The following is a 19,015-nucleotide window of genomic DNA, read 5'->3' as shown; positions in this document are numbered from 1 at the left end:
CTTGACCAACTTCCCACGACTCGCAACACAGTTAGTTCTATCCCCCTACCAGGATGAACACTTTTCCATTAAAGCTCAGATGTTTACGAAACCCAATCTTAAAAGGTGAAACTACATGCCAACCACCAAAGGGTTCGTAGCCTAATGGGCTACAGAGTCCTTAAATGTGCTCTCTAATTAAGACGTGGCTTTACTTGTTAAATGGAGTCATCACAAAGTATTTCATTTGTCTGCTTCACTATATGCCAATAATTAGGGCCTCTTAGTTCTTTACAGCTGCTTCATGGGTGAATACTTGCTTCTGAAAAAGACGGTCCCTTCAACCAACCATACGATAGAATGGATCTGCTGTGTGGTTTTTTTTTCAAAGGGTATATCAGATTATATTTTAAAGGTGGTCGGGGTGGGGGGAGTGAGGGAGTGAATGACCTAAAGTAATACGAGGTATATGCCCACTGTATCCTTAAGCAGAGAACCACACGTTGGCTTATGGTTAAAAACAACAACAACAACAAAAGACACGTAATATTAAAAAAAACACACACACCCACAAAAACTCCCAACTAAAGTGAAAAATCTGATGGCAGGGCCAATAGATTTAATATGAAAGGCCTATTACACTTGTAGCCCTACAAGTACTAACTAATGTAATAGGAGCTCACCACCGCCTCCCCTTTCTGTTTGGAATTTGCTGCCTGATGGAACCAGACCGCTGTACTTCACTCGGGGTGGAAACGCACGGCCGGGTCCTCTCGGAAGTTTGGAATGTTAATATAAGCTGCAGAGACAGACCACTCTTAGTCTCTCCAGGAGTCAAATAAAACCAGAAGGATGCCAGCATATTCACCTCAGCACTGCCATCATTTGAGGCCGTGTCTGCACAACTTCTAATAGCTTTAATCTCCTAAATCGCTTTTCAAAGATTCAAGTCTTTACCGATTGTTCATTAGGGGGAATGATGAGAAAGTGGGGGGGGGGGGAGGGAGGGTATCCTGGCTCAGTTCATTTTTTTTGAACCCTAAGGCAAATATCCTTCACAGTCCTAAGTTTCCAGGTGTATGTTTATATGAATCAGCATGATAATTTAACTTAGCGTCAAATTCTGTAGAAATCTGAATGATATGGTTCCCTAGACAAATTCCTTGTTTTCCCATTCGCCATGTAGCCTCATTAAATATCTAATGAAACTCCAAAGCCCTTATTTTGGAATGTCTAACCAATGAGCTATACAACTGGCTTTTCCATCATAGTCACAGATTATATATTTCCAAATCAATACCCCAAAATTATGTCAGCCTATCGCCACCGTACACTCACGCCATCAAAGGCGACTTCTTTCTGTTTAGCTCTCTAGGTTGAGATTAGAGGATATGCTTCACTGGCTGGAGCAAATGAAGAGGGGCAGTGAGTTTCGTCTAAGTTGTTTTAGGCAAAGATAAATACTGTTTACTGGCCACCAGCTTTCCTTTTACCATCAACCCCTATTCAGCTCCGGATCATAGTAGGGGTGGCGGAAAGAGCTTCAGCAAATGGGGAGCTACTCTGCAGAGGGACCAGCCCCCACTCCAAAGTGGGTCAACGGTATCACTCACTTTTAGGGAGAACGTCTGGATTTTAAATCCTTACGTATTCAGCAAGACTAATTCTTTGATATTAGCAACCAAATTGCCTTTCGTGATCCATTTTGAACATTTTTTCCTTCCCTGACGGATTACTGAAGTTCAACTATTAAAAAAGCCTTCTTGTCACTCAGCGTAGTTTGTCATTTTAAAAGAATAAAAATAAGATCTGCCAATGTACAACATTTCCATGAATGGATTTAACTGATTTTTACTGGTTTTCCTGGCTTTTTGATATCTCTGCCCTCTAGAATCTTTCAAGGAATTTTAAGTCCAAGGAGTGCTATGGCAACTCTGATCTCCTCCCAGAAAATGCAATTTTTGCTTTGCAAATTGCTGAAGTCATACAGAGCATCAAAATCACTTCTGGTTTCCACTGTGATAGATATAAAGTAATTGTACTTGTACTAGCAGTCATTATAGTATTTGTATTTGTCCTTCCAGTACCTGCAAAAATGAAACACAAGCCTTTTCTCCTTAAACTGGAAAGCCATGCCAATAACTTGTGCAAAACCCATATTTCTCCCGGCAAGAAGATTTCACTCTCACCTGATTTAAGTAACAAAATAGCCCTCAAAGATACTTAAAGCCTTGCTGCAATTAACATAACTGCATTTAGATGCCATTCATGACTGATAATTCCAACACCTTGTGGGAAAAAAAAAAAAGTTGCATGCTGTAAACATTATAAACATATTCAAATAAGCTTAACACAATCTGCCATGCTTATTTCTGCCTAGATCATGGACCAGCGAAATGGTTAATGCAAATGGATTTATAATTTGCTTTGGGGGGCCAGTTTCTTCTCCTTATTTATTAGCCCAGCTGATGGGGCAGATTTGATGAGGCACTTCTGGAATAATTGAGTCATCACACAAAGAAGGCTGCTAGCATTCAGAGTGGTTTTATCAGCAGCAAGCAGGCCTGATTACTGACAATTACACTCTGATCCGGTGATGGAGGAGAAAGGGCCAACGAGTGGGAAATGTCCGTGTTTCTATCCAGGAATAATTTCTACATTCATTTTACATGCTAAGTGTTTCCTATCTCTGCATAATAAACTGTAAACAGGAATAGATGGCACAATGTCCCTTAATATTTCCTGGTAATGAAGACACAAATGTACAGTGAGTGCTGATAAATATAGATGAAACATAAGCTATTCTCCTAGTCTGTATTGTTACCTTTAAAACAAATGCATTTTTGTGGTAAAAGCATAATCATAGCTAATGCAAAAAAATGACAGAAGATTGAAACTGTCCTTGTAACTACACAGAAACTTTGTAAAAGTCCTGTTAATCACTGCTGCTTTAAAGGCTCAGGAGCTGAAGGTGAGATCCGTGGAACCACATCATTTTGTTTCTCAACAGTCAACCGGGAAGAACTCCTCGGCTGAGACACAGCGGAGGACAACACGGAAAGCGACCTCCGTCAGCTCTAGGAGACAGCGCATCTCAAGGCGAAGCTGAGAAAACAATGAAGCTGGCAAGGGAGGCATCTTCGCCAGCACGGACGTCCACCTGCCCTCCATCGGGCCTTTCAACAAAATGTTCGCCCCACGGTTGTCTGATCTGTCATGTAGAACAAGGCATCGCTGTCTTCTAGAGGGGCTTTTTTAACCACTTGTTTGTGGTATGGGTTATTAGTGTAACGCTGTGAGCAAAACTGCATCTCTTATCTGGATGATGATATGGAGATATCTTATTAAACTAGCTTTTGGAGATATCTTATTAAACTAGCTTTCCTTCTGACTCAAAATCAGGTTGCAAGTGCCCAAAGGGGTGTTCACATTTCTTAATTTTAGTGGCAAAAACTTTAATTTCCTGTTACATCAAGAGTTTCCTCTTTTAAAAAGCCAATCAGGTGTGAACCCCACATAATGAACCTGCTTGGATCTGTTTGCGTAATCTTTTTTCTAAAGCTCCTTCCTGACTGCCAAAGAAATAAAAGTTATCCTCTGTTCTCCTGTGGTAACTATGGAAACTCTGTTTTATTAAACTAACCACTTAACTTCAAGGCTTGTGTTGCAACTAAAGGTGCTATTTTGGGTGAGTCCACACTAAACAACCTTACAATGTCAAAACATTTTTAATAAAGTTCAAAGGGCACTTGTTGATTCAAAAATTCCCTTTATGTTATGGAAAGGGAATTTTCTCTGCTTAATCTATTTGATTACATAGATTGCTATACCCTATGCTCTATAATAATGCTTAGACATGTTCCATTTTCCTGATCCATTTTTAAGAGATTTTTAAAGAATTTTTCCCCACAAGTCTGCAGTTTTTCCCAACAGTAACTATTTGTCACTAATATCTTCACCACATTCTGTACATTTAAATGAAAAGGATAGAGTCATTTATCTTTATTATCTGACTATGAAATATGGAATGGGAAAACCTACTGAAATCTATAGAGAGAGCAAGTGACATGACCCTCAATTGTTGAGGCCTGTGGGGCACTGGATTTTTGAAGAATGATCCTTGGGTCTTATTCTCAGTGCAGTGTTTAGTTGAATACAGATCCTTTTAATATACATATACTTCTCCTGGAAAAATTTACTTATTATTGGCTTAATACACAATTCTTGAGCACCAACCGATGGATTGCCCCATACGCAACAGTCAGCATGAAGAGACAGATAAAGCACAACTCCTGTCCTCACGAGTACAAACAAGCAAATTGAGGATTCCAGTGAGATGTGGAAAGCATGATTATGGAGGGAGGCAGAGGGCACAATGGGACCAAACTGGATAAGCTTCTCGAAAATGATGTTTCCTGAAGAATTCATCCCTAGAGAGATTCAGAGAACTTTGACTAAAATAAATAAATGTCCCCAAAGGCCAATTGAAAAGATACAAATAGTTGATATTGTACTTGGCCTGGTTAAACAACGTATTACAGCCATAACTTTATATAGTTACACAAGGGTCAAAGAAGACTAAACGGTCAAAATTAAATAGCTACCTAAACGGTCAAAATTAAATAGCTACAATTAAATGTTTAGAATCTGTTCATTTCACCTGTAACTTTCAAAGGAACTGTCCCCTTTAGTGTCAGAACTATAAAATCTGTCTGCAAAAAAGGGATTTGTCGCTCGTGTAGTGGATCGAGTGACAGCATCTCACAGAATTCTGCATCCCAATAGTGTTTTGATGGCACCTTCATCTTGATTTGTCCGTTGGGTCTAATATTATCTCACTCATGTCCCTCTGACCTTCTCTGCGTCAGTATAAGCTCATGGAAGCGAGAGGCTGTGTCCTGTTGACCTTTCATTGCAACATAATGCTGCGGCCAGCGTAGGTACTCAGTAGACGATTACTGAGTTAAATCAAAAAGAATATTCTTCAGATGCTTGAGATAATTCTTCATTAATTGTATTTGAATACAAAACATCCCAGACACAAAGCATCCGGAACTCTCTAGATTTTTTCTGATTGCTCTCCCAGCTAAGGAGATTTTCTAATTTTGTCTTCCCTCATGTTGAAAATGTCAGCTCCCAAAAATTTCAAACAAGAGAAGGCATGAAATGTAACAGAATTTATGGTCAGGTTTCCCCAATGTCTACTTTTATCTAATTTATATGAAAAGTTATAGTTTGTGATTTAAATTGACCCTCTTAGGACCCTCCCCTCTTATGGGAATAAAAGCCAAAGGTAAAATTAGAAGATAGTCTTATTTTTCCAAATTTGTCAAGAAAACAATCTAGGAAGATCTCTAATTTTTGTAAACTATTTCCAGTTTCCGGTTTTTATTCCTCACTTTTCTTATTCACCATGTGACAGAAAAACCTGACTATTAAGCGCTCAAACATTTTATTTGAAGCAACGTCTCCCCATACACTCCAACCTGATCACTTTTGTGTTGGAGAGAAAATGGCATTAGCCATGAGGAAAGACAAAAGTAATCTACTTTTAAAAAAAAAAAAAAAGGTTTTTTTTAATGTTTATTGTTGAGACAGAGACAGGCAGAGCATGAGCAGGGGAGGGGCAGAGAAAGAGAGGGAGAGACAGAATCCAAAGCAGGCTCCAGGCTCTGAGCTGTCAGCACAGAGTCCGACGCGGGGCTCGAACCCACAAACTGCGAGATCATGACCTGAGCAGAAGTTGGACGCTCAACCGACTGAGCCACCCAGGCACCCCATCTACTTTTTTTTTTTTAATCAAAATAGTAAAGTGACACAGTGTTTCTAAATAAATTTAGCTCACCCTCCCTGAACTCTTATCACGTGACAGGCACTAGGGTAAGTACTCACTCACCTTCTTCCTCAGTCGGCATGATGTGCCTCTGAGGCGGTGTTGTCCATTTTACACGTGACGTAAGGAAACCAGGTGAACGCACTGCCCTACCCAGCGAGCGCTCACACAGGTAGCCGGGGGTAGAACCAGGCTCCCCATGATCACCATCTCCTGCTAAGCACTAGGCTCAGCCTACTTTGGGACTGTCAAGTCAGCTTTCCTTCTGCAGCAGGGACCTGGCCTTCCGTCCCCCGACTTTCCACTCCTTTTGCCTTTGTTCAGTTAAACACAGACTCACTGACCATTCCAACGAAGCTAGGCACTCGTTGGCACTTTGAATGATACAGGCACCGTGTTTTACAAAAGTATCATGTGAAGACTTTTTGTGTGTGTCTATGGCGGGGAGGAGGGTTGCAAAGCAGAAGACAGAAATCTTAGAGTTGATGGCAACCGTCATTAGGATCTACGAAATGAATATTCCAGTTCCTAAAGACCACCCGTCTTAGCCTCTTGAGGGATCTTTCTCCTCTCCATTCACACACAGGAAATTCTTCACGGGATTTATATTGCCGGCTGTAAAATGCATCCCATCTCTCGGTTGGCTTCTCTTCTGTATTAGTTTTCTATTGCTGCTGTAACAAATTTCTAAAACCCTATGGACCTAAAACAATGCAGGTATGTCCTCTTACAGCTCTGCAGGCCCACCGTCTGGTACAGTCTCACTAGGCTCAAATCAAATCAGGCTGCACTCCTTTCTGGAGGCTGCAGGAAAAAATTCATTTCCTTGCTCATTTGGGCGGTTGGCAGACTCCAGTTCCTTGCTGTTACAGGACTGAGGTCCCTGTTTCCTTGCTGGCTGTAAACTGAGAGCCGTTCCGTTTTCAGCTTCTAGAGGTGGCTGAATTCCTTGGCTCATGGCTGTGTTCCTCTGTCTCCAAAGCCAGCATTGGTGGGTTGAGTTGAGTTTTTCTTATGTGGCATCTCCCTGACTCATTCCCCTACCCTTCTCTTATGGAACATATGATTAATTGGGCCTACCTGGATAATTCAGCATAATCTCACCATCGTTAAATTCTTCATTTCATCACCCTCCTCCTACCACATAACGTAACATATCCACAGGGTTCAGGAACCGGGACACAGACATCTTTTGCGGGCGGGGGGAGGGGGGGCATTATTCTGTCTACCACGTTTTTTAGCTACATACATGAGTTCTGACTGTGTTAAAGATTTAACGCTCTTCATATGAGCCATGCGAAGTCACAATCAGGATGAGTAAGTGAATATAACACCAATATAATGAATATATTACAAAAAAAATGAATATAACACAAATTACCATGATGATACCAACATTAGCAAAACAGAATATCTTTGGTTGTCCGCTAAAACGAAGTTCCTGAATTTCTCAAGTTTTTGAAGGCTGGTGAAAATTGGGAATCTCTTCTCTTTGAGGGTAAAGTTTATTTTTAAATAGTCTTCACTTACCTTCCCTAATATTCATTGGATTTGAACTGGAGAGTTTCCATTGCTACTGATGAGAAGCGTCGACAGAGGAAAAATGGAAAGAGAAAAAAGAGAGAGAAAACTTAATTAAATGGCAATTATCTACAGCTTATTAACTATATAAAACAATCCTTTTGAGTGATTTACATACTGACTATTAGAGTATGGGTGGGGATACTACCAATCTTGAATCATCAAACACAGTATTCATTCAAAAGAACAAGCCCTCTCGACAAGAAAAACAGGTGTCTGCTGTTTTCAGAAAATGCTTTTTAGGTTTGAGCTCTTTTGTATATAAATACATTTGAGAACCTTTTCTAGGGACACACCTGAGAGTGAAAGTCTTTAAAAAAAAAAGAATCAGTGGTTTAACACTAATTTCTAATCAGATCCTACAGAAAGGAACAGCCCGCACGGCAGCTGTACTTTTCCCAGGGTTAATTACCTTTCACTGCTCTCTGCTAATGAGTCAGCTGTTCCTGTCACCGCGCACTACACTGGTTCATCTGGAGCTCTAGTTGTGGACAAACACCGAGTGACAGTCCTATTTACATACGGGGGTGTTTGTTGTGCAAAGACTTCAAAGGATCTTTTTTTTTACTCCTTTAATTTTCATGCGTTTTCCACGCTAAAGACATGTTTTTACAAGTAAGATTTTTCTGGGTCCACTATTCTTGTCCTCCCAGGCCACTGGATTCACCAGCGGTCTGTGTAAAAGGCCAGATCCTTGGAAAGAGGCAAACTTCGTCACCCCCACGCGTAGTTTTGTCTCAGGGATATTCCCTAGCATCGTGACAATGACCCTATGGGGATGAGACGGAGCCTTGAAAGTTCGCAACTTCCTTGACTGGTAAAAAGACTTTCTGAAAAGATTCCTAGAAGGTCAAAGGTAAATAAAAAGACGCGAAACAAAAACAAAAGGACAGAAAACACAGATTTATCCGCACATCAAAAGTGAATGAGAAAATTGAATTTTCAGAGAACTTTAGACCTGAAAACTAGGCCTTCACCTAATATTTCTAGGTCATCGCGTGATATGTATACAGGCATGTGTGCATGTACATACATTTACACACACATATGATTTATCACACAGATAATAGCTCTGCCACCCAGATAATGGTTCTGTTCTCCATCTCATAATGTAGACACAGTGTGCCTTTATGTATTTGTGAACACCGCAGCCAAGCGGCTCACACATCTCTTCCCCCTTTTTAATTCCAGAGGGAACGGAGAGGCAACATAAAACGTAAAGTATCTATGGAGGTCCATTTTGACAGCCTCCAAAATGCCTCAGAATAGAGGATACGCGCCCACTGGTAAGTTTCCTGCTTTAACCCTTAGATCAGTGGCTGTCAGATTTTAATATGCATTAGGATCACCTGGACACCTTGCTAAAATGCGGCTCCTGATTCGGACACCCTGATGTCCTGCATTTCTAATGAGGGTCCAGATGCTTGCAGGACTGCACTTTGAACAGTGGAGTGTCACAGCAGCGGTTCTTAAACTTCAGCCGGTGTCAGAATCACCTGGAGGGCTTGTTAAAGCACAGGCTACCGATTCAGTACTCTGGAGCGGGGCCCGAGAATATACGTTTCTAACAAGTGCCCAGATGATGCAGGTGTTGATGGTTTGTCGATCACACGTTGAGAAGCACTGCCTTAGACAGTCACCATTAAATGCACTGAAGAATCCTAATCCCCAAAGGCAAAATACTCTACACGGAACAGAAGCACTTCCACTCTATTCTAGAGGTGTTTACTTGCTCTGTTCTTAATAGTTTATGATAGGAAGAAACAGAGAAAACGTGAATGTTCTGAAACACGTTCTGAGAACCACTTTATAGCTTATTGAACGTGATCTTCCCTTCAGAGGAAGCCATTCATGTCAAGAAAGAAACAGCAATTAAGTACTGCTTCATTACAGGTGCCATTATCAAATGTAAGCTCACAGATTATGAGTCTAAGACTGCACAATATTTAAACTTGCCAAAAGCAAATAAAATATGGGAATGAATTAATCAAAAATTATATCATAAAAACAAATTTTAATGTCAAGCAATGATGCAAATTTCTTTGAGACTTCAACGTTTTACCAGCCTTCGTAAATTCTGACAATTTCTAACGGGTACAACAAGTTTCTTATATACACCATGTGAAGTGTTCTTTTTCGATCATTGCTATTTTGAGGAACACACTATCCTGAAATCTTGAAAGATAAAAAAAAAAAAACCTTTTAGTCTAATACTAAAAATACATTTGCATTTCTGTTCATGTAAATATCTCAGTGATAAAGCTCTTAAAAGGGCATTTTGCAACATCATTCATAAAAATACGTGTTTTAGGAAGAGGAGAATACAACCAGTTGATAATAAGGTAAATTATGGAACGAAACATTGCTGAATGTGATTTAGTAAAGAGAGAAGGGTGAGTTGCCCAAACCCCAAGTTTCTCACTGAGCAGAAGTTAGATGCTTCCGCATTGATTTATTCAGGCCAGGAAAAACTACTCAGTATCCTGAAACATGAACTTATTAAATTATACTCCGGTACAGCTGGGAGACAATGGCACAATGTAAGAAATATCAGTAAGCACAGGAGAAAGATTTTAAAAAGAATCGATGCCCCTTCTGAATCCTTGCCATCACTCATTGGGGTTTGCTATCCCACTGATGTTTGTGTTTTTTTAACAAAGCTACTTTAAAAGTATCAATCTCGGAGCTCCTGGGTGGCTCAGTCAGTTGACCATCTGACTTTGGCTCAGGTCATGTTATCACGGTCCGAGCCCCTCATGGGGCTCTGTGCTGACAGCTCAGAGCCTAGAGCCTGCTTTGGATTTTGCATCTCTTTTTCTCTCTGCCCCTCTCGTGCTCGTGCTCTATCTCTGTCTCTGTCTGTCTCTGTCTCTGTCTCTCAAAAGTAAATAAACATTAAAAAATAAATAAATAAATAAAAGTATCAATCTCATCTAAATGCAAGAAAATGATAATGTCACAAATAAGGAATTGGATTAATATCAGTGTAACCAACCCTCTTGATATAGAACGGTATTATTTAGTAAGTTCATTAACTTATTTACTCAAACCTTCCTGGAGATGAGAGGGAAAACATTTACGTCAACAGGTAGAGTTTTACGTCAACAGGTGAGTAGAGAGGGATATATGGTGTGTGCCACACTAATAGAACAGATATATCCATTGTACAAATCAGAGAGGCAATAAAATGAAAATCTTTGAGGAGACGTGGGTGTTGAATTTATTTCTTGGTAACATGGGGGAATCACCTGATGGCTTTGATGAGAACTCTCCTCCAAAAGCACAAACAGCAGCATGTATAGTTGGAGTAAAGCACTCACAATCATACCCATTTAAAATGAAAATACACACTGTTGTCAAGGGCTGAACCTGCATGTGACTATCAAGCTCCTAACTGGTCTTTCTCCTTGGATGGTTTTTAAGGGTTACAATGAATCCGACTAAATACGTGCCTTTGGTCATTTGAACATCTGGTTTTATAGTTGCCTCCTGTGATTAATCAGAGGTTAGTACAGTTCACAGCAGGCATTTTGTCCTATGCTTATCCAATTCCAGTCTGTTTGTTGGTTTTCATTGGCCAATCGGTTTCTCCCTATTACAGTGTTTCATTAGCTGTGGCAGACTAGTGAGGGAATCTGACCTTAGTTTGCTGTCAGAGGTAACAGGTTACATATTTTTGGGCCGCCTTACGTTTTCCCAAAAAAGCGTGTGCGGGAAGAAAGTGTCTTGGAAGAACTATGGGATCCCTGCTTTTAGAGACCTCACAGACACAATGTGTTGTCATCGCGAATGATAAGAGTGCTCGTGAAACGTAGGCTCTATGTCAGAGGAACCTGTATGGGTTTCCTTCCACCTTGTTAAGACCTCCTGCTTCAGGTCTGGCTCCGAGTTCCCATAGGAAGCTTTGCCTACATCTATCACAGCACCTGGCCCACCAGGACGAGTCACTGTTGACATGTACGTCATCTGCTCTAGACAAGACGCTCCTGCAGGGCAAGGACAACCTCCCTTTGGCTTCCCTTCATAGAAAAGATACTCAACAAGAATGCTGACTGAGTACCAGGGGACTAATTAAGAAAACAGGAACTATACTGAAGTCACTGCCTCTGTGATAGGGATTTTAGGAAAACAATGAGTGTAGTATTTAGAGATGAGCCACGAAAGTAGCCATACAGTGTAGCAAAAAGCTGTGCTGGTGAAAACACACGGTTAGATTAGCTAAGAGTAATAAATGCAATTCTCTAAAGTAGATCATTGAATTATTGACGGTGTATCTGATGACTAGTGAAGTAGAAAATAATGATTTTAGGGGCACCTGGGTGGTTCAGTCAGTTAAGCATCCAACTCCGGTCCTGAGCTCATGGTCACAGGATCGAGCCCCACGTTGGACTCTGCATTGGACGTGCACCTTGCTTGGGATTCTCTTTGTCCTTCTCTCTGGCCCTCCCTGCTCATGCACACACCCCCTCTCAAATTAAATAAACCTCAAAAGAAGAAAACAATAATCTTACAAACAGTTTGCTTCCAAATTGAGATTAATCTGACAAAGTAAAAAATGGACAAAAAGCACATGTAATACTACTATATCTTTAACACACAAAACTAGAGATTCGACACAAAGGGAAGGGGGTATTGAAATTTAAGAAACGCCACTGCCAGTTGAACCACATGTTAAAATTACAAGAGTAGCACATTACAAATGCCTAAAAAGAGTACACAGAGCAGTTCTTGAAAACCATAAAATAAAAAGATAATGAAAGAAACATAATATTGACCATGAAAATATAAATGAATGTTCTATGAGGCAGACTGATCTCGAATTACAATACTGGAGGTGGGGAGGACAGAAAGAAGTAGATGATGCTTTGAGTGAAATACATTTAGGAGGGAAAAGGTAAAAACAAAACCCAGATGAGGCTTTCAGCTATCGCTGCCATTAATTTGTGCGTCGACACTGATTCAGGCACCAGACTAGGCAGTTTCTGTTTCTGTTATCTTATCTAAACCTCACAACAACCTAGGGAGGTTGACATCGTTGTTAGTCCCGGAAGCTGCGCAAACCTAGGTCACACTGTCAGTAAGAGCTAGTACTCAAAAGCATGTCTGATGCCAGTGTTTATTCCTGCTATGTAGCACTGGCTAAGAAGGCAGCGTGATGCTGGACAACTATGTGTTTCTCTGAGCAAAGCGTAGAAAGACCTACAAGGATAGAATGAAGTCAAGGAATGTTTTGTGCCGCATTTAGACTAGATATAGGCTCCACAGAATGTTCAGAAAATCAGTAATAAGTGTTAAAATAATAAAGACACTGAAATATGGCTTAAAAAATCACGAAGCCATGGGGTGCCCAGTTGGCTCAGTTGTGATCTTGAGGTTCATGAGTTTGAGCCCCACATTGGGCTCTGTGCTGACCGCTCAGAGCCTGGAGCCTACTTCAGATTCTGTGGCTTCCTCTCTCTCTCTCTCTGCCCCTCCCCTGCTAGTGCTCTCTCTCTCAAAAATAAATATAAACATTAAAAAAAAAATCATAAAGCCAGTATATAGGGAAGACAGTGATAAATGACCTGGAAATGATTTGTTAATGACGGGAGATCCTGAGCCCTGGCCCCAGGCAGATTTAGAGGGTTCCATGCTTTGTCACAGAACTAACACCAATACGAACTGGGATCCTAACTCTGACAGCTGCTAGTTCTAGATCTCAGAACTTTGTAACCTCCCTAATCATCAGGTTCTTCATCTTCTAAAAAGCTGTGATAACAGAACCTCCCTCTAGAGCTGTGAGGATTACCATGATAAATCATACATAAAAGGCAAAGCACACGGTAGAAATTCTACAAAATTCCATGATCCCAAACTCACTCCTTATGCAAAGCCCACAGGTAGGTAGTACCCAATTCATAACCTTGTGTAGTCATGGTGAGGCCATGTGTTGATAAGATTGATTAAATCTTTGGATATTAAACAGTAGGAAAATTCTTCTAAGTATCAGTCAAAAATACTTGTCAACTTTTTAAATTCTATTATTTAGAGAAGTTAAGTACTTGCCCAGAGTTGCACAGCTAGGGAGGAGCAGTGCAGGGAACTGAATTCTACCTCCAAGGTGCAAGTATTTTATCACAACAGTCTCTCATCATCACAAGGTCGGTGACGGAGAAGCAGGGATAGACAGCAGAAATTATATCCCAGTGTGGAAGCCAAACCAAAAGCCAAGGAAACAGTAAATATACAGAGCAATCTAAGCAGTGATATGCACTATTGGGAAACAATGCAAGCTGGAAGTTGGGGGTATTTCAGATTGAAGAAGGAATAATCTTTATTCATTTGAGAAAGAGCAGAAAAACCATGTGCTCTGTGAAAACAGAGCCCTCTTATTGAGAATATATAAAGAACAATTGCAATTCAATAATAGAAAGATGGGGGGGGGGGGTAAAAAAATAATAGAAAGACAAAGTTCCCAGTTAGAAATGTGCAAAGGATGAGGCACCTGGGTGGCTCAGTCAGCTGAGCATCTGACTTCAGCTCAGGTCATGATCTCATGGCTCGTGAGTTCGAGCCCTGCATCGGGCTCTGTGCTGATGGCTCAGAGCTCAGAGCCTGGAGCCTGCTTTGGATTCTGTGTCTCCCTCTCTCTCTGACCTTCCCCTGCTCACACTCTGTCTCTCTCTGTCTCTCAAAAACAAATAAACATTAAAAATAAAAAAGGGCACCTCGGTGGCTCAGTTGGTTGGGCATCTGACTTCAGTTCGGGTCATAATCTCATAGTCTGTGGGTTTGGGCCCCGCGTCGGGCTCTGTGCTGACAGCTCAGAGCCTGGAGCCTGCTTAGGATTCTGTGTCTCCCCCTCTCTCTACCCCTCCCCTGCTCATGCTCTGTGTCTCTCTGTCTCTCAATAATAAATAAACGGTAAAAAATAAAAATAAAAGAAATGGGCAAAAGACTTGAATAGACATGTCTTCAAAAAAGACATACAAATGGAAATAAGCACATGAAAAGATGTTCAACATTATTAGTCACTAGGGAAATGCAAATCAAAATCACAATGAGATACCACATTGTACCCACTAGGATAACGATAATGAAAAAGACAGACAATAACAAGTGTTGGTGAGGATGTACAGGAATCAGACCTCCATAGAACTGTTGGTGGAAATGTAATTTTACTGCATGGTGTTTTCCATTGCAGCCGCCTTGGAAAACAATCAGGCAGTTCTTCAAATGGTTAAACATAGAGTTACTATATAATGCAGCAATTCAACTCCTCGGTACATACCCAAGAGAAATGAAAACATATGTCCCCAGAAAACTGTACTGGAATGTTGATAACAACATTATTCATAATCATGGAAAGGCAGAAACAACCCAAATGTCCATAAACTACTGAATGGATAAAATTAAGTATATCCAGTCAAGGGAGTATTATTCATCAGTAATAAGGAATCAAGTACTCATATGTGTTAAAACACAGATAAGGCCTTGAAAAACATTATGCTAAGAGAAAGGAGGCAGTCACAAAAAAAAAGACCACATACTGCATGATTCCATTTATGGGAAATGTTCAGAATAGGCATAGCTACAGACACATAAAGTAGATTAGTAGTCACCTAGACCCTGGGGTGGAGGTGATGGCTAAAGGGTGTAGAGTTTCTTTGGGGGAAGAAAATTGTTCTGAAATCGATTGTGGCAATGGATATATAGCCCTGAATATGCTAAAGACTGTTGAACCATACACTTTAAATGGGCAAATTGTACAGTATGTGGATTATATCTCAATAAAGCTGCTTTATAAAACAGGTGGAGCCATGCAGACTAGAATGAGGAATCTGCATCTTATTTTAAGTGTGATAGGATGTCCTTGAATGGCTTTGAGCAGAGAAGCGAAAGGAAGGAAATCCGTTTCTAGGCCACAGCGTCATCTGGGTATGAAAAGTGGGACCTTGTCTGGGACAGAGGTGGTAAAAGTAAGAAAGCTAACAGTTGGAAGTTCTATCTCCCAGATAAAATAAGGAAAAAAGTACCAAAAGAAGAGACATTAAGCACAGAAATGGGTCCACTGCCTGCTATGATCCAAATTCATTGCCCCTAACGTGCTGGACACTGTCCTGCGTGGAGAAAAGCCAATCTCTTCCTCCTGCTTTTCACTCCTTGCTCCTCACGGAGAAGGAGAAGACACTCCCCACTTCCCCTTCACCCTTCCTAAGTTAAAAACAGTTCAAATCCGAGAGGAAAGTCCCCAGCTCTTCTGGTTCTCATTAGTCTTCCGAGTTTCTGTGTCAGTATCAATTATACATAACAGGTAAAACCTTTTGTTTTTAACAATAGGATGTGAGTGTAATAATACAAAGTACCATGTTAAAGGCACTCGCCATACAAAACCATTTCACATAGAGATGATTTAGAATTTGGTGCCTGATTTCACAGGGAATGTTGAGGCTATCAACTCTGAATGGTCTTAGCCTCTTACCTCTACACTTACAAGTATATTTCTGTCTCCACTCCTACCTTTGCTCTAGTTGTAGAGGAAAAGGCTTTCTCCTTCCTTCTAAGGGTAGGTTCTCCATGGAGCTCCGTTACATTTGCTTCCTACTTCATCTAGTTGGTTTTCCTTCCAGACCTTCAAACTTTTGAGTGTTCTTGTCTCCTCTGGTTCCTTTCCATCAGTATATAAACATATTTCTCCTCTCTATATTGCTATCTCTGTGCTTCAGAGTCAAACTTCTTCAAATCCCTCGAGACTTTTTGTTGTCACCTTCCCTTCCCTATGCAATTCATGGCCATCTGGCTTCAAACCCCTCATTCCACTGAAGCTTCTCTAAGATCACCAGTGGCTTCCTACTTGGAGTAGCCTGTCGTGCATTTTCAGTCTGTGGTCTTAAGTCATTGCTTTCCTTAAGAAACTGTTCACGTCTTTGTTTTGTCACTCCTGGATTTCTTCAGCTTTCTCTAAGTTCCTTCTTCATGGACTCTCCTCCTGTTTTCCCATTATCTACTGATATTCCCTGGGGTTTCTAATTTGGGTCCTTTTCTCCCTATATTATCCTTGGAAGCCACATCCAAATGCCCATCTCTCCACCCCATGTCTCACTCTTGAATTTCTGATCCACTGATCAAATGTATACTCAACATCACGCCTGTTTGTCTGTACTCAATGTGTACATCATCTTTTCCTGTAAATAACCTCTTCCTTCTGAATCTCTTATCTTGGTTATGTAATCCAAGCCAGATGGTTGTCATTTATGACTCTTGACCAGTTTTCAAATTCATGTCCTGGGCTTGCCTCTTGCATGGCATAGGTCCCACTGCATTCTGAATATCAATGTGCTGTGTCACCTACTATGGTGTGAGATCTTACAGTGTTTATGTCTGTCTACACTGCTTTCCACAGCTTCTGGAACATAGTAGGTTCTTAGTACGTTTTTGAATGGATGGATTCAAGGCTCTGTAAATGCCTCTTCTTTCAAATAATGCTACCTCGAAGCAAAGGTGGTCATTCTGTTCTTCAGGCCATAACGTTACCTTTCAGAGGAGAAACAGAATTGACAAAACCTGATGAGATGCCCAGGCCCCACCTACATCAAGGTTGAGTGGCAGAGTGGAACTGCCTGTGACCACATCCTGTTTTACCTTTGCACAGGCCACAGTGGTACACAAGCCTAGGTAACCTGTTCACAATTTCTTAGTGCTTGGCTTTCTTGGAAAATTTAGTACGTGTAAAATGCAAACAATATCTGAAAATCATACCCAGATGAATAAACTATTTTAATCTCTTGTGAACTTAATATGCTATCTACCTAGGAGGAGTTCCATTGTGACTAAAAGTCTTCATTCTTACATTCTTTCTTTCTTACAACAATTACTTGTGCAATTATCACCATGTTCAAAGCTTCTCTGCCAGATTTTGAGAAGAATAAAATGACTTTATTTTATTCTTTTAAGTGTATTTATTTTGAGACAGAGAGACAGCACAAGCGGGAGAGGGGCAGAGGGAGAGAGGGAGAGAGGGAGACACGGAATCCCAAGCAGGCTCTGCACTGTTATCGTAGAGCCTTACTTGGGATTTGATGTCAAGAACCGTGAGATCATGACCTGTGCCAACATCAAGAGTCGGACACTCAACTGACTGAGCCACTCAGGCGTCCCAAGAATAAAATGATTTTAAATATAGTTTCTCTTCGAAAGGATTTTTGTCAAATCTTATTAAGTTGGCTCTTTTCAGTTAGTATTATATTTTCAACATGGTGTTTGCAAAGGATGTAAAAATGCTTTGACAATAATCCTCCATAGTAATAGAAGGAAACTATTTGAGTGTTGTGACAGTAACTGCTCGAGATCTAAAATACAAAAATGAATATTACGGTGTCTAAACATATTTGCAAACTGCAATCTATGTTTTGAAATAGTTTTTAAGCAAAGAGAAGTCTTAACAAACCCACAGAGAGAAGGCTCAGAGGTCAAATGTACAGAGGTTGGTACGTCACACCCGAGGCCACGTATGTTCGGGCCAGTGGGAGCCCTGACCCTATAGCCCCGGATTCCCTGGCTGGTTGCCCCGCCTCCTCATGGCACAGTCTTCTCATCTGTAAAAAGGGGCTGTTGACAGACCTTCACTCTACCCTATAGGTTGTTGCTCTGCTCGTGGTTGTTGTGTGAATTAAAACAATTCATAGATGGAAAGTACTCAAGAGGGTGGTTAGCACCGTGTCATTGTTATCATTATAAAATAGAAAAAACAACACAAAACAAAACAAAACATGTCTTCTGCTTAACACCAAAGTACTCAGAGGCAGAATTCAATTATCAGATGCTTCTACGTATCTGTGTTGATGCTCACAGATTCTGCGAGCAAGATTTCTGGCTGTTTGGCCAAATGTTTAACTTTTGATCTGATGTTTAGCATCAGAGCTACAGCTCATATGGTTCTTAGCACAGGCTACTTCTGAAACCAAGGTTAATTGGCATGCTAAATATGGATGTCTTAGAGAGGTATAATAAAGGCTTAGGCTGTCTCTGAATTATCTTTCAAACTGCTGGGATGTTTGCATTATAAAAAGTTCACAGAGTTATAGAATTTGGGGAATGACAAGGAGCATAGGGTTTACCCCGCATTAACTCTTAATATGACAGATGCTATCAATAAGGACAATGAAGCAACTTGTCAAGTCAGAATCATTTGACTACTTAATGATATTTAACTATGAGTGCAACCCAGGCACACTTGAGACCCACTGTCATTTGATACGACGTTGTTGACACTGTTTCTGCCCCTTCCACCCCCCTCCACCCCCACTCTGTGCCCAGACACCATGTAGCATAGGAACAGATTAAGAGCATAGATTTGGAGACTGGTAACCGAAGGAAAAATGTCTTAAATGTCTCTCGGTTTCAGTTGCCTCACCAGCAAAAAGGGAACACGAGTGGAAATACTATGGGCATTGATTTATATAATACCTACAAGGAACTTAACACACTGGGTGGCACAGTGTAAGCACCTGGTAAATATTATTGTTCATATTGTCATATGTATCATCATTGTTACGAAAAAAATTCATACGCATAATGTTTGTACCGAAAGTTCTTTTTCTTATTTGCCAAACCCTAAGAAATAGTTCTTGGGTCAATGATTTC

At 40.7% G+C, this 19,015-nt stretch overlaps 1 protein-coding gene across 7 annotated transcripts in view; it reads right to left on the bottom strand.

The window, feature by feature from the left end:
* The window catches only part of LOC123586297 (suppression of tumorigenicity 18 protein), a 257,980-nt gene that overhangs the window by 111,465 nt on the left and 127,500 nt on the right, over positions 1–19,015 (bottom strand). For 4 of the 7 annotated variants that reach the window (XM_045455341.1, XM_045455339.1, XM_045455336.1 and 1 more), the window contains exon 2: positions 7,343–7,385. The gene's annotated coding sequence lies outside the window, so the exon portion shown is untranslated. Of the gene's footprint in view, positions 1–7,342; positions 7,389–19,015 lie in introns of all 7 variants that reach the window. The other 3 variants (XM_045455340.1, XM_045455337.1, XM_045455338.1) reach the window with 1 other exon arrangement.

This window comes from Leopardus geoffroyi, chromosome C3 (assembly GCF_018350155.1).
Source record: "Leopardus geoffroyi isolate Oge1 chromosome C3, O.geoffroyi_Oge1_pat1.0, whole genome shotgun sequence".
Classification (NCBI taxonomy): Eukaryota; Metazoa; Chordata; class Mammalia; order Carnivora; family Felidae; genus Leopardus; species Leopardus geoffroyi.
The sequence above is the reverse complement of the archived record's forward strand: the minus strand, read 5'-3'. Positions and strand labels throughout refer to the sequence as shown.